At 40.3% G+C, this 16,413-nt stretch overlaps 1 protein-coding gene across 1 annotated transcript in view; it reads right to left on the minus strand.

Moving 5' to 3' along the window:
• ptprsa (protein tyrosine phosphatase receptor type Sa) overlaps positions 1 to 4,508 on the minus strand; it is a 223,589-nt gene extending 219,081 nt beyond the window's left edge. The window contains exon 1 of the mRNA XM_041039589.1: positions 4,390 to 4,508. The gene's annotated coding sequence lies outside the window, so the exon portion shown is untranslated. The remainder of the gene's footprint in view (positions 1 to 4,389) is intronic.
• Positions 4,509 to 16,413: the final 11,905 nt, after the last annotated feature.

Genomic DNA, 16,413 nt, shown 5'->3' on the forward strand with positions numbered 1-16,413 from the left:
TCTCAAAAAAAAAGTGTCCTTCATCTCTTTCCCAGAAATAGAGGACAAATCTTGCATTTCTCTGGGAATGCCCATCTTCTCCCTTCCTGACATCTTGGCGTGTAGCAGGAAAATGTGTACACATCAAAGCCATTAAAGTGTCAAGCTCCACGGTGGGCTCAAACCAGGTCAGAATGTTCATGAAAAACTTGTGAATAGTGCATTTTTTGCCCTCATTCTGGCAGTCAAGACTTCTCCTAAAGAGCTTATATTTGAGCCAGTTGAAATGACAAACCAGTCTTCAAAAGACGCAAGGACAATTTCTTTCTTTGCTGTTTCCAGCACTCATTTGCATATGGATTTGAGGACCATATGCTTCCTGACAAGATTTACTGTACAATATGGCACCATTGGACAGAAGGCTGAGCACAAAAAACCGCTCTGTCACATTACACTACCCCCTCCTCTGCTTTTCTTTAATGATCAACTCACTCTAAATTACCTCTGCAGTGCCAACTACTGGAGTTTGTTGGTTACAGATGTCAATCTTTTGCTGGTTTTATTTACCCTGACCATTCACATGTATTGAAAACAAATCACTTTTCTGTGTTTTCATGTGGCTCAAGGGGTGGCGATGAGGATGGGATACTCTGAAACTGACATTCTGCTACTTAGAATTTCAAATTCTGCCACAGGCGGGGGAAAAACATGTTTATCCGCAGGTGACAACTAACAAGCGCTCTCCTGGTAATTAGAATGCCGCAGTGCAGGGCGAAGCTCTCCATAAAGTGTGCTTATGATTGAATATTTTCTTCTCTCTCTCTTCTGTCTCCTCTCACTTTATATGTTTGGGTTCACTTAAACAGCTCTGCAAGCCATCCACACCTATTTCCATTTTGACTGCATTAATGACATGGCCACACACTTAGGCTTGGTGGCTTGTAATGAGACTGCAGAGCGTGACTTATAGCTCGCCTTGTAAATGTAATAAAAATATATATTCATGTGTGTAAGCAGGTGCATGTCTGTCACTACATGTATTTGCAATGTAAGCCTCCCTGACATTCCTGAAGCTATCTTTGCTGCCCAGCTGGTGACAGGCGAACATGATTGAAGTGCATTTCTGCAGGAGAAAACAACGGTTGCTTAAGCATGCCATTCAATTACCCATCTCATACATACAGAGAGGCTGAACATGATTGATGTCAAGTTAAACTAACCTGGCTCGTCTCCATTTACCAAGCGCCACCTCTAAAAGGTGACCTATGATGCAGTGAACTCTAAAAAATAAACAGGCTTCATGAAGGGAGTTTGTAATTTACATCTTTTGAAGTTTCTCTGAAAGCCTGTGACAGTGCAGTGTGATATTATGAAAGGTAAAAAATAAATAAATAAATAAAATACACACTTGGCTGGACCCAAACCTGGGCCACCTTACACCTTGACTCCCTGGGCCACAAAGATCCCCAACAAGGTATCTTTAAGGACTTGAGTCTGATAATAATTCATTTAATTCTACAACATGGTTATTCCTTAAGAAATCCTTTATTTTAAAAAATGAAGAGCCTTATCCTCACTGGCTCCATTTAGACATTGAAGGAACCCACAGTGATCAGTACTTTTTAGAGTGTGTGGACTCTATCCATGTCCAACATGGGTATTTGATTGCTCCATGAACAAACGCTGGGTGAGGAGACGCTTCATAAAACGTGTCCAGCCCATTAAGTCTGAGAGAAGGACTCCGGTAATGGCTGTCCTTCCACAGGCCTGTCTGCTACGACAGCGGAGAGTGAGTGACTTCTTCCTGTCGTAGTGATCATTGGGTGGCAGCGCATCTCAGTATCAGCGGTGATGGTCTAAATGGTGACCAGAACAAACCGAAATATTAACATCTTACAAATAGTAGCCTAAAATCCCAAGGGTGCAGTCATACATAGAAAGATATAACATCACAAAGAAAAGCAGAGAATGAAGTCAGATCTCGGTGAGTCTCTTTGTGTGTTAAGCTGTACACACCAACTCATGCATTACATCATTTGTTTCATCACTGTGGTTCAGCTCCACATACTTTAATGTCTTCCTTGCAGGAGCCCAAACTTTCTACTGTTATAGAAAAAAAAATGTGCATGAAATATGGAAAAGGCAAAACTCAAGAAGCATATGATTGGTTGCCAGAATACATCTGTGGTAGCATAAGTCTGAATATAATTTAGAAAGCACTGTGGATTATTTCCAGAGTGGCTGGGTGCAAGCAAGGGGTGCGTGCTCCCGCTCATAAAAATCCATTGTTGAATGTTACCTGCCTTGCTCTGATGCTCCTGGGCATCCTGCTGTTTGTGTGTGTGTGTGTGTGTGTGTGTATGTGTGTGTGTATGTGTGTGTGTGTGTGTGTGTGTGTTGGGGGAGAGGTGGGGTCACTCCAAATTTCTCATGTGACGGAGCATAACAGCGAACTGTAATACACAGCAACATCATAAATTTGATTACATTACACTGCAGTGCAAGCCTGTAAGCCATTTCCAGGCACCATAAAAAAGCTATAACTAAGTTACCACGGGTACAGAGAAAAATGAATAAAGCCATTTTCTTCTAACAACCCGGGCGCTGGTGAGATGTTGTTCTCTCCTTTGGCTTTTATGAGCTTTGCAGACGCGCGATGCGCTCGAATTTGCGATCGAAACAGGAGATGGAACAAGATGGAAAATGCACAACTTCGGTAAAAAAAAAAAAAAAAAAAAAAAAAAAGAATAATAGACGAGAATGTTCAGTGGCAAATGTTTCAACACGAGTCTTTAAAAAACAATTTGCTGTCATATCCAAATCAGACGTCAGAAATCTCCCCTAATGCTTTCAGATAATAAATCCGAATGATGTAGAGAGCAAAATAAGAGAAGTGTTTGCACTGGTTTAAGACCAATAATGGCTACACATCTCTTCCACATCATATAAAACTTTATCATTATCTTATATCATTTCATACTGACGGAACCGTTTTATGTGGCAGCAGATCTGTGCGTAATTTCGAAGAACAAACACAAAGCGAGAAAAGAAAAAGAAACACAGAAAGCAAAAGCAGAGTAATTTAAAAATGATACCCAATTCGAAAGTTTGACATTTAGACATTCATGAGCGAGTTTTATTCTCACTGTGCATAAAACAACATCAAAGATACTGCCAATTTTCACGGAGAAAACAGGGTCTCCATACGCTGGAGCGCATTCATTTCAGGTCGGAGTTTCCAGCATTCAACAAGGGCAGCACTTACAAAAAGTCAGTGTCATTGCTGTGCTTACTCCACCTCGGCGGGGCTGTGGAAAGCTCGAGTGGCGCACCTTGAAATGAGCCCAACTCCTTTCTACACGCCATTGACAACGTGATGCGCAAAAGCAACCCCGGTGCAGGGGTGTAGACCAACACTACAGCACTCTCAGAAGTCCGGCGTGTTCAGCTAAGGCTTTAACGTCGCGTCCGAAAGACAAACGGAGAGGAGAGAGGTAGACAGGGGAGAGAGATGAAATATCGAAAATGGCATTTCCGATCGATGCCTGCAGGAGGAACTGAGTGTGTCATGATCTACGGGCATGTTCACATCAGTGGATTCTAATGCAACGCATCTCATGGTCGCCTCGGTTAATGAAACACCCCCCTGTGGAGATGCACTTGCTAGATGGAGCACCCCCCCCCCCCCCCCTCCCTCCACTCACTCTCTCTCTCTCTGTTGGTCTCTCACACACACGCACGCACGCACACACACTCACACACACACACACACACACACACACACACACACACACACACACCTCCGCCCGAAAAAAAAAAAAGATGATTCAGAAATATGCGTTCTGCTCCAAAGCTATACGGCGCATACAAGTGTAAGAGACATATTCGTTCTTCTCTCTGCTACAGAACCACCCAGGTTTCTTTTATTTGGGAGATTAAGATTGTAATTAACTCTCAGCGGGGGGGCTGAAAGGGAAGCCGTGTCGTTCGGAATGATGGATATCCTTCGCACACAAGCAGCACATTTGCTCTGCCACCACCAGCAGCACTAGCAGCAGCAGCTTTGCGGTGGCAGAGTCGGGTCTCCCGCTGAGTCCGGGACTATCGAGCATCTCTCTCCATGGTAAAGCTCCATGGCAGATTGAACAAGCTTCTTTGCAGTATTCTGAAATGATGCTCCTCTTTGGGCACTTGCCTGCGTCTCTGCACGGGTGTTAAAGCGGCAGGGTAACGCACGACTCGTGCGCTCAGGCACCAAATGCCAACATGCCTGTTTCTTTTTGTTTTAGCGTTTAGACAGTTTCAAACCGTGGCTGGCTGAAATTCTAAGATCTGTTAAAAAGGAGAGGGGAAAAAACTGGCAGACAAAAGTAGCTGAGGAGAGTGAGGATAAAAAAAGAGTATGCCTACCTTTTGTCAGCCTCGGAGTTCCTTTTTCTTTCTTCACAGCTTATAAACCCTCACATCTTCATGATTGAAACAAGCAATAATCCCCGGGTTTGTGTTAAATGTGTGCGTCCCTGCGGCAGGTCCAGTGAGTTGCGGTTCAGGGGCTCCTCTGCCGGGTTAATGTAATGTTTTTTTTTTTGTTTTTTTTTAATCCACCCCAAGAGCGCAGGTTGCTCAGGACGCGTCTGGGTACGGCAGGAGGAGTCGCTCCCTCAGCAGCAGCCACCGTGCGCACTTGGAGAAACCAGAGCTCTGTCCGCGCAGGGAAGCTGAGGGAATGATGTCATGCGTCCGGCCCTCCCTCTTCAGCCACCCCTCAACTCACGGCTCTCTCCATCTTCTTTCCCCTCTGCTCTCATTGCCCCCCTCTTCCTTCATGACACGCTGTTTTAATATTTGCCCTGAACAGAACAGAGAAAAAAAAAAAAGACCATAAATATACACTGAATCATAATGAGCATTCAAATCTTGATTTCGGGACTTTTTTCTATTTGTTTTACAATTTTATTAAAGGAACCGTGTAATACATTATCACAAAGATCTGCCGCTTGTTTGTTGAGCATTTCTCCTCTTGTTTAAATTAGGGTTTACGCTGGAACGCAACTTGCCTTCAAGGATATTTTTTGCAGCGCTTCACTTGACGTGATGAAGTCATGCTGTTTACCCACGCCTCAATGAAGGTGTCGTCCAGTAGCATCGTCAGCCTTGCGTTACCCGGGATAAGAGGGGAGGTAAAGTAGCATGAAACAGACCAATGCACGCTGCACACTGAGTCAAGAAAGCCTCCCCCTCCCCGGTGTAGCCGGCACATCTTAAAGATAAAGCATTATATCTTCTCATCAGAATTACAGGTGAGGTTCACTGTGCGTATCACTCTCCACACTTGAAATCGCAGGAATTTGGGAAATGCTGTTTCTTTTGACGGGACTATAGATAAATTTTATTTGTTCCACTGCACAAAATATTTAATAATTAATAAGTTTTGTCATGATGATTCTCCATTGTCATTACTTTAAGAAAATACTGGTAAAACAACTATAAAAAAAGTTATCAGTTTGATATATAATTTCATATATATTGATATATAAAAGGTGAGTAACAGTCAGCCTATTTAAATTATCCTCATATGCATTTAAATTCCTCACAAGCTTTGAGGCATTTTCTGCGTCCTGACTTTGCTGCTGGCTGCCTTCTGGAAAAATAAATAAATAAATAAATAAATAAATAAATAAATAAATAAAATAATCTGAAAGAAAAAATACTTTTAGGGCATTTAATCAATCAACTTCAGCTCCAGGTTTTACTTAGTCAAATATTTAAAGTGGCAGTGCTACTTTCCTCTACACTATATGTTGTTGCTCAGATGCTCTTATAGGGACAAACATTGGTGGAACCTGGCCATTCATGCTTCTCTTAATGCGTTGATTTGTGTCAAGGCGTGTCAAGTGGCAAAGAACTGGCTGTTGACTGACACTGGAAAAATATAGGTTCTGTGTTCCATACCTTACTGTCATCTATCAGACCATCCTTCCATCCATTCAGTTCACTGTTGATGTTCCTGTTGAGGGGGATATCGGGAAAGACGAAGAAATCACTGACTTGTCAATTTCTCAAAGGACTAACTCATTCACAGACACATTCACACCTGGTAGTGCCCATGTGGGGAGAGTAGCTGTGTACTTATTTAAGGTTCTTTATACTTTATATAGAAAGTTATCTGTCAGGCAAATATAATGGAAATATAATGGGGAAGATATAGAATATGCATTTTGATTTTGATTGCTTTGATAAAAATTAAAGACCATAGTTTTGTTTTTGCATGTTTAGCCTATTACTGCAAATCACACTGTACATCAGACCCTCAGTTTGATGAATTCATTTTACTGTCCACACAGCCTCTTGTTTACGTTTTTTCCCCCGTCTTTTCAGAATGTTTAAATGAATAGAAAAAGCCCTAAATGTTCTAACTGAGTGCCAGTGATTGTCATACAGCTCTGTTGCTCTCTGTTCCTGTATCATGAACTGGTGGAACAAAGAGGTGATGATGTATAAATGAAGAACCAGAAATCACCCTGCAAGAGACAGCTATTTCATTATTTGTGGCCTCAGAGGGGATCAGACTCCTAACCTTGGAAGCGCTGAGGTCATTCTCTACGCACGGAGCTATACAGGACAATGTGTGACCTTTAAGCCGAACAAAAGCATTTAAGACCCTGGTTTGATAATTTGATTGTCCTTTGCCTGTCTTTGCCTTTACTTCAGATAATTGGACATTCCTTTGATAATGTGTGCTCAGGTTAGAAAGGGGGCATCAGACATGATGAGCCAAAAGTCCACAGGGCAAGCTGTAAATTTAGGATTTTATACAACTTTATGAATGAGTTTGCTGTCACAGTGTGATAGTCATATTTATGTCTAGATGATGTTCTCATATTTTATGCTGTAATCCGTCTAAGTTATATATGTTTTCTGTGTGAAGAAAGATTTTTATTTATTTTTTGGGCGGTGTACATTTCCATACATTTAATTTACATCAGTGAGTCTAATCAATGAAACAGTTCATGTAATAATCTGTGGGTAATACGTCTGTTGCAACCTTGTCGTGCCTTCAAGGTGGATGAATCAGAAAGGACCACAGTAATGAAAAAGCTGGCTACTACAAAGCATTAATAGAAGCCAGTGTGTCTCAGCTGCAGTAGCTTTTTTCGGGGTTGCAGAATTAACAATGTGAAATCCACTGGTTTCTAATATAAATCTTTCTCGGCTAATCTCAGACTCAGAGGTGCTGAATTCTTTCATTTGTGTTGTGCCTTTAGTCAATTAGTTGCTTCACTATGCTTTGTCAGTCTCAAAGCATAGTAAAGCACTGTCACTCTCCAGCTGGTGAACCAGTAATAACCAGTAATGTTATAGATCTGAAGTTAGCCAAGCAGGAAAAAAAGGTTGAAAAAAAAAAAAACAAAAAAAATTGTTGTGGACACTTGATAGAGTGTATTATGGTGAACAAGTGATGAATGAGTATGAAATTATTGTGGCTGATATGTCTGACTGTTTCCTGATAAAATGACACCCATGGTTGGACCTCATGCCCCACACTTTTCCTCTGGTGTTTGCTCAAGTCTGTCTCATTTTCAGCTTTCCTTCTGTCTAAATAAAGATAAGACAAGTGGTCCACTTTCCATTGAAAACAAGAAAGACTGCACCTTGTCTTTGATTTTCTCACGGCCTCTCTCTACTCCTCCAATTTCTTTCCGTTCCATCACTCACATATGTTCTTCTTCTCTCTCCGTGCCCTGCGTAGATGACCTTGCTTCTCCCTAACTCCTTTTTCACTTCCTTAACATGTCCTTCTGTGTGTGGGATACACATGCCAATCAGAGTGTCTGGATGAGTGGTTTAATTAGTGGAAAGGTAGTGGTCTGTCACCTTGCACTGAACACTGGCATTCAGGGGCCATTGGCTTGAAGAAAAGGAGGACAAGGCCATTCATTGATTGGCAATTTCAGGAGTGTTACTTAGTCCATGTGATACGCTGATCAAGCTTTGACTTAGATTAGGGATAAAGATAATGCACTACAGTGGAATTTACTGTGTCAAGAGTGCCAAGAGGTAATTCCAATCCACTTTTATTGTGCAATTAAAATGTGCATCTTTCGTAACCCTGAAATACACTTGTATTGTGTTGAATTTTGTATGCGTTGTCTGCAATAAAACATAGGTAGAAATGTCATTAAAAACAGTAGGAAAAAGTAGCCTGTTAGTTCCTTTTTGCAGTCAATTAAAAATGTCATTCAGTTTTTGCAAGTGCAAGAACATGAGTTTCCAGAAGAAATAAATTATTTTTTAAATCTTCATGTGACCTTTAATGCCTCTGCTGACCATAAAATGTTTTATTTACAAAAATAAAAAAAATGGAGGACATGGTTGAATAAAACAATAGGCTCAGAAACATCACTAATAAAAAACTGCAAAATGAAGAATGAATGACCTATTCAACTGTGATCAGTGTCTCATTTTGTTGTTAGCACATAGTTTCACCTACACATTTTTTTAAAGAAATATATGAAATATGTGAAAAAGCTACGACTTAAAAAGTAGTTTGTAAATGCACAAACAAAAAATCATGGGGTGATACAGTGCCATGGCTAATTTCAATGTCACAATAAAACGTCAGAGCTGCATAATATTACAAAGACTTAGTTTGCAGGTTATGTGACCATAACACAGGAATTCACTGGCCCAGTCTTCTGTGCAGTTTAGTGATTGCAGCATGTTACTCACAATGCCAGAGTTAGAGGCCAACTTCCTCACAGGTCACTATGCTAAAGTGGCACTCATCTTACTGTGAGGTGCTTCGGATAATGGTCCCACCAAGTGGCATGTGCACTTTCCAGCTGTGCAGATGAAACTTAATTAGTCACTCACATTAACTAAGGGTGAACAATCACAGAATACGTAAAGCATCATTCACTAGTGATTTGAATGAATGAATGAATCAAACTTAATTGAGCACATTTTATGCAGATAAATTTGACATTCCTTACCTTGCTCTATGATATATGCCATGACTTCTCCTCTCCTGGATTCATATTTAAGACCATTGCATGATTTGCATTAATATCAACACCTAAAATTCTAAAGAAATGAAGACCATCCGTTACAGATATTTGAAGATACACGAGCTTCCAGCCGTCAAGATCAATAGAACTTTAGAGAACTTTGCATCACACAGTCTAAGATAACGCTGCTGAATTCTTAAAGGAAACTTGAGTATTACAGAATAATCATGAAGCAGTGATTGACGGTTCACGTAATGAGACCGAGCGTATTGTTTGAACAATTTTCGAGAGACATCCATCATTACTGTGATCCTGCAATGCATCAAAATAGCTTGATGCTTTGATGCAACACAGACGATGTAAACAAGAGTGTGGTGTAGACAGATGAGATTGCAGCATCGAGAATAAGATGGAATGTGGAAAATATGGCCGGATTAAAAAACACTATTTTGATTAACAACCTTTCAATTACGTGTGTGTGTGTGTGTGTGTGTGTGTGCGTGTGTGTGCATGCGTATGTGTGTGTATATATATATATAGTTTTGTTTTTTTGTTTTTCAATATTGTGTTTAGCACTATATTTACAAGTATGTAAAATGCTAGAATAGCATTGCAAGCAGAGGGGAAAGGGTCACAACAAGCTGTGGTGCTGAAGGGACAGTGACCAGATAAACTGTCTTGACCAAAATGACTAATTTGAGAAATCTATTACAACTGGTCTGTTCAGTTCTCCTGTTCTCAACCAATTGTTTTAAGTAACATTGGCTAGTTCACAATTTATAGACAATTATGCTTGACAGGTGCATTTATGTAGCTCCCCTCAAGTACAAAGATAATTCAATGTTGCAAATTCAATAACTTTTGAAAGTACAAATGTGCGTGACTTGTATAACACCCTACGGTGTTTACATCACAAGTATGTGAGAGAGAGTAAATCTGTCTCAGAATGTGAAAAAGGTGATTCAAAGAATGCCACGCACATGCCACTTAGGGATGGTGGGGAGTGACACCATCCCTACAGAAATCTGTTCAGTGAGCCCAATGACAAAAAAAACAAAAACAAAACAAAACAAACAAAAAAAACTTGGATTGGTTGCAAGAAGGTTGGCATATCAGCTCCCATTAAAGCTACCTATCTACCCAAGTGTAGTCACTCGTGTTACTGTAAGGCGCAGTGGAGAGAAACCACCCACCATATGCGGTGGCACAAGTAAAGATTTTACCTTTGCCTATGGAGGAAGTCAGTGAGTAGGTAACATGACAGTATGAAGGGTGCAGGTCGTGACAACAGCGAATGGAAATAGAAGCACTGCTGTACAGGGCGATAAATTGTCTATAACACAGACTTATAATGGCTGTGTGAGGGTGCTGGTGTATACAGGAGCCATTGAGAGACACTTGGCTCATTAGGTTGAGGCATTGAGGGGATGAGTGGGTGTGTGAGCGGGTGAGTATATGACACGACAAGGCTTTGATGCGCTGACAGGTAGAGAGCTCATTCTCCGGCTCTTCCCTTGTCATCATTCCCTCTTTTCAATTCTCACACATTCTCTCACTCTCGATAAACTCACTGCCAGCTGGATTATTGTTCCCCATTCGGTGTCTTCACTGTTTCACTCTGTCTAAGTTCTCTCTGCTTCCTGACTATGTCTCTTTTCTGCTGTATCTCCTCCTCATTTGCTTCTTCTTCTCACTTCTTTTCTCAGTTGCTGCCTCCTCTCCCTCGCTCCGCTCTCTGTGGATATCTATAGCAACAGCCTGACAGGACATTCAGGTGGGCGAAGGTGTGAACATTCCTCAGGGAAAAAAAATAACAACAACAAAAAAAAAAAAAAAAACACGAAGATGAACAGAAGATGATATCTATGTAAATACAGAATCTTCACAAGGTTGGCTTGTCATCATAGCAGTTTAGAGGATATTTAGAGTATAGCCTGGTTAAAATAGTTCTGGGTGGGCTCCTTTGGATTCATAATGTACTAACAAGTGGAAAATAGCGTGAATGAGCAATCTGCACCCACAGCAGCAACCACGGCTGGTTGTTGTTTTTGGTCCTGTCTACCAGTCATGCATGATTTTTTAAAAATGCTGCTATGATACTCTGGTTGTATTTTTGTCCTCATGTTTGTACTAATATCTCTTCCACAGTCACACAGGCACAGAAATAGATTTGTGATTTCACATATACAGTGTATGTACACACAACCGCACATCCAGTTAGAGAAGATAGTTGCATTGAGGAAGAAGGGGCCTGGGAAGATTGTTGAGAGGAGTATTTAACTTGTGCTTCTCCTACTTCCTCCATCCACTTATCTAACATATCTATTTCTATCCATTTATATAACTTAATTAAGACCAACTTCAGGGTGCTACTGCCCTAAGCAAAATCCATTGCTGAGGGTGACATGGTTGAGGCATGGGGCAGAAAGATTTCCACCTGATAACAGTGTATATGCAGCATTAGGACTGTGAACCTACGGGTGAGGCTGGTAATGGTCAGACTCTTTGTGGGACTGGGCAGGAATGAAAAAGCTTTTAAAGAGGGTTTTTTGGTTGTTTTCTTTTGCATTTGCATAAATGATGTAATATTGCAGTAAACTTGTTGGTACTTTTATTCTGAATTGATGTCCTCCCAAAAATAGACACAACAGAATGTAATAAATATAACCCTAACCCTTAAAATGTAAAAAACATGCCCATATTAGGTATTCAGGTATTTCATAGGAGAAACAGAATCATGATGTATATAAAGCATCTAACAGACATTAATTTGCAGCCCCTTGTTGTGCTTCAAAACTCAGGATAAAAAACAACAACAAAGGGATTAAAACATAGTGGATATTTAAACTAGAGAACAAAGTGATCACCAATTAAATTCTGTGTTGTACTTCACATGGTCAAGTAGCTGATGTGATATTTAACAGCAGGTACAAGCCATTTATTAGTGTACTTTACAAACAGGCTTGAAGTTCAAGACCATTAAAAATGCCAGAGGCTTTTCTGTTGCGCTCAGTGTCACAAAATGTGGTGATACCAGCATTTAATGAAAAACGTATTTCTAAAACATATTTTAGAAAATTAACAAATTGCTTTCAATGGGTGCCTTTATCCAAATCGTCTTACAGTACCTCCACTGCAAAAATGAGATCTTTAAACCTGGCAATTTTGGTGTTATGCGCCACTGAACAATACAGGAGCCACCCTGACCTAGTTTAACATTATGCACAGAAGCTTTATGCAGGACCACCAAAGGAAAAAATAAACAGAGTGAGTCAGAGAGTTGGACTGAAGCCCATCACTACATTATCACTCAGCCTTTGCCTACTCTGTTTGCTCCACTGCAACTGCCTGCAAAACAGCATCTCTCTCGCACCATCGCTGTGATAAGATCTGACTTAACCTTGGTGAGGTGCATCACCTCCAACAATAACATTACCTTGTCACAACCAGGCAACATCACCTTCAGGGGATAAGGGTACCATTAGGAGAGGAAATAAGCTCAACAGATAAGGCCAGATTTCAGTTTTGTTCTTGCATGTAGCACACAGTATTTAGTTCAGCATCATTTCCTTTTCATGGTTTCCTATGTTAAAACACCTATGTCAGCCTTTGCTTGCAATCAAAAAACAGTACAAGACACTGAGTAAACTCTGTTTATAGTCTGATGGCACTGTCAGTCACACATATGCAAGGAGAAAAAAAAACCCAGTAAAAATCACAACTGAATTTGTCCAACTGTGATTTTAGTCCAGTAAGCATTTTAGCATTGTCACTGGGAGCATGTTCGCATGCTGATGATATCATTTAGATATCATATCATTTTCATTTAGCTCAAAGCACCAATGTGCAGAAGTACAGCTTAATAGAGCCACTAGCATACCTGTAGACTTAATAAGCAACTTGCAGTCTCATGACTGGTTGTTCTCAGCCGGTAGTAAATGTGTTACCCAATGGACCCCAGCCCCTCAAAAAAAGAAATTTACCTTGCATGTTGCCTTAGGAATTAAAATAACTTTAAAATTAAAATTACTTTAAAAAGTCACTTTTAGCGTTTTTTTTGTTTTGTTTGTTTGTTTGTTTGTTTTTTTTCAATTTGAACTTTCATAGTTATAAAATCAGCATTTCTCTGTGCCACATTTGTTAGCTGCAGCATAACTGCATTATGATTTTTATTTGGAAGAACGCCCTCCACTTCAAGCTTCACTAACCGTTACCAGTACTACTGTATTCCTGGGTGTGACAAGAAATGATGAAGGAAAATGTGCTATTATTCAAGGGTTTAATAACAGATGAAATCCTGAGAAATTGAAAATTAAATGAATCCCCTTTAGCAGGTATGGTAATTAAAAGTTAATGGAAAAATTGGTGCGAGTACAGATACAGCAGAAGTTGTCAGATGGAATACATTACAACACATAATAATTCACTTTGGGACGCCAGAGGTCACAGTGGAGCCTTCTGGAGGTGTTTGGGGTCGGAATCAGTGAAACATCTGTGATGGGAGGTGCCCACTTGATAACCCAGCGTAAACCCGAGCTTGCTGCTCAATATTCAAGGTAAGCAGGTGCCAAGTATTCATGAATAAATACTTGTGCCATTTTTTTCATGTTTAGCTCTATAATTCACAACATACAGTAGGTTGAAAATAAAATTACTACTGCAGTGTACATTTTTTCAGCAGCTATTTCTGCTCTACTTCTCCAAACAAGCCAAGACAGGTCAGTTACCAGTGTGTTGCCAGCAGCCGCTTACTTTGCTGTTAGCTGAGAGGTTGTGACGGAGGTTAAGATGACTACTGACAAAGAGATATGTGGACTTTTTAAAAGAATGGGAACTGACATCTTTGTGCACTTAAACTGTAATAGTAGGAGATTAACATCTGGAGATGAAAATAGCTTTCTCTCTTGAAAAAAGATGCAAAGCTCTATGTGCAAACAGAATGGGGAATAAAGGGATAGAAAATATTTGGTATGTACATTTTGGGGGATGTAGGTGGCTAAGGATTGTATGGAAGTTGACAGATACTTATTCATTCTCACCAGGGTATAAATGGCAGCATGTTACCAGTTTGCGTACTGGGAGTTAACATGAATATGTGTTTTTCCTTCAAATTTCATCAAAGTTAGCAAACCTTAATGTTGCTTCACATCATATCACCTCACTGTTGTTGTTATCCAGTTATTTATCATGGTTTAATGTTGCTGACAGACCATGTAACTTGATCAAAGATACTGTTTCATTGACACTGTCAATCAGAGCAGGTGTGACAGCTAAATAACTGTGAAAAGAATGGCCAAACTCAACAAAAGGCTCTTGTCAGGAGGTAGATGGTGATATGTTGAAACTAAAGCCAAACTGAGGTGATTTAACACGTCATGCACACTGCTGTCTGGCGGGTTACCCATCTTTTCATGGAGTGTGTAGTCTTGTGTAGGCACTGCCTGGTAGGATATCCTTCTGCAGATGATCAGCCTGAGGTTGCCTTGCCACTGTTACTGCCGTTGCTCTTATTGATGCCTGATGCCTGAACCCATGCTGCTGTCAGCACTTATCTGGCTGTCACATATGCACACTGTTCCTCTACATTTCTGGCGTTTCACAAAAGCAAGAGCTATGACTAAATAATAGAGAAGTAGACTTAAGGTTCTTTTTTTTTCTAGTTTAGATGCTTGCTTGCTGATGAAAATACAAAATAGAATCACATGTAACCTAGCCGTCTGGAACCACACTTGACAAGATATCAGCCAAAAAGATGATGGAGCTCAGCTTCAAGTACAAATTCCTAGAATTTGTCCTAGAAGGACAAAAGAAATCATAAAAGCTGCAGGGTTGCAAGTAAACATTTTGGAATGCGGAGATAAAAGCATTACCTACATGGGTCTACTATTTCACCCAACCAACATTTCCCCCTGTCTTTCCCTTTTATACAAATTGTACTCTTGCAGATCTTTAGGGAGGTGGTTGTGGTGAAAAAGAAGCGTCTTTAGAGGCCTATTATCCACAGCGTCTGCAATGTTGATACAGGGGTATTTAACTTGAGCTTCTCCCTCTGCCTCTATCTGTCTTCATCTGTCTCACTCTGTCTTTGCTTCCCAGTGTTTGTGTTTGTGTCACCAAACATTAATCATCTCCAGCCACTACAACAAATGTTCTGGGACGGTTTCAGCTAGGTATAGATCTGACAAGCATACAACAGCATACATACATGTCCATGCACATGTACATGTACAAACGTGTGCACAAAAGTTTACATATAAAACACATCACTGGTGTCTTCAGAAACATAGGTTTGCATCTTATGTTCTCTGAGCATTTGAGTTAACATCAAATAACGGATAAAAGTCACCATTGTTCATTATGACAAAATATATTAGAACATTTTGGGAATTTGTATTTTAATGCAAATGAAATCAAGGCCAGATAAATAATGCAAATGACCTCAAGACGTCACACAACAGCAAATTGATGTCGTTGCCAGGCAACAGCACCCAGTTAGTGATGGCACACATGAAGATGAAAACACACTTGTGATTTGAGAACAGCTTTATCATGATAAACACCTTTATTGTAACCAATGGCACAGAGCCGTATACACCGCAGGCCTGATGCTGAGCCAGAGGAGCCGAACACCTCAGCACAAGTTTAGATGAACAGCATCACAGCATGAACACATGTAAGACCATCAAAGAGATTAATCACAACACAAGATTTACAATGTCCCTGTTCAACATTACACATGACCCAAATTGTTCCGGATCCCCTCATTCCCACACAAGACGTAGCAGTAGACGTAGCTGACTGTGATAGTTTAGAATGTGGTTTAGTGAAGGAGTTAACACATTTGGTTTTGATGGTTGGCTAGCTAATGTTTGGTGAGAGCTGTATTACTTCTGTTTATGTTTTTCATTTTTGAAGTTGGTTCACTAGTTACTTTGTTATGATGAATTGGTTGAACCTGCCACAGCAGACTAGACCAACACTGTGAACAGTGTATCATCAGCTGTGTGGAGGTGTGGAGGTGTGTGTGTGTGTGTGTGTGTACAAGAGAAAGCGAAACAGATAGAGAGAGAAAGACAGCGTTTTGAAGTATAATGTTCCCTTGGGATGTTGGTTTCTGTGCAGGGAATTGAAAAATGTGATTTAAATCTAATGTTATAATATTTTCATAATTTACCATTGTGATTATTTTTAGGTTCTTTTTTGATTTGAAAGTTCCATTTTTAAATTTCAACATCATGATGTGGCCCCCATATGTTACTGAACTTCGGTGTACTTATTTGCCCGTGTGTAGCGTCTTCTAGGACTCAACTAGCTCATGATGGTGATCTCTCCCTGAGGCTGTTCGACTTGTTCATTCTATTTTCTCCTCCCTGAGGCACACATTCATAAAAGCATTTGTTTAACGCCTGACCATATCTTTGATTGC

This window comes from Toxotes jaculatrix, chromosome 6, assembly GCF_017976425.1.
Source record: "Toxotes jaculatrix isolate fToxJac2 chromosome 6, fToxJac2.pri, whole genome shotgun sequence".
Classification (NCBI taxonomy): Eukaryota; Metazoa; Chordata; class Actinopteri; family Toxotidae; genus Toxotes; species Toxotes jaculatrix.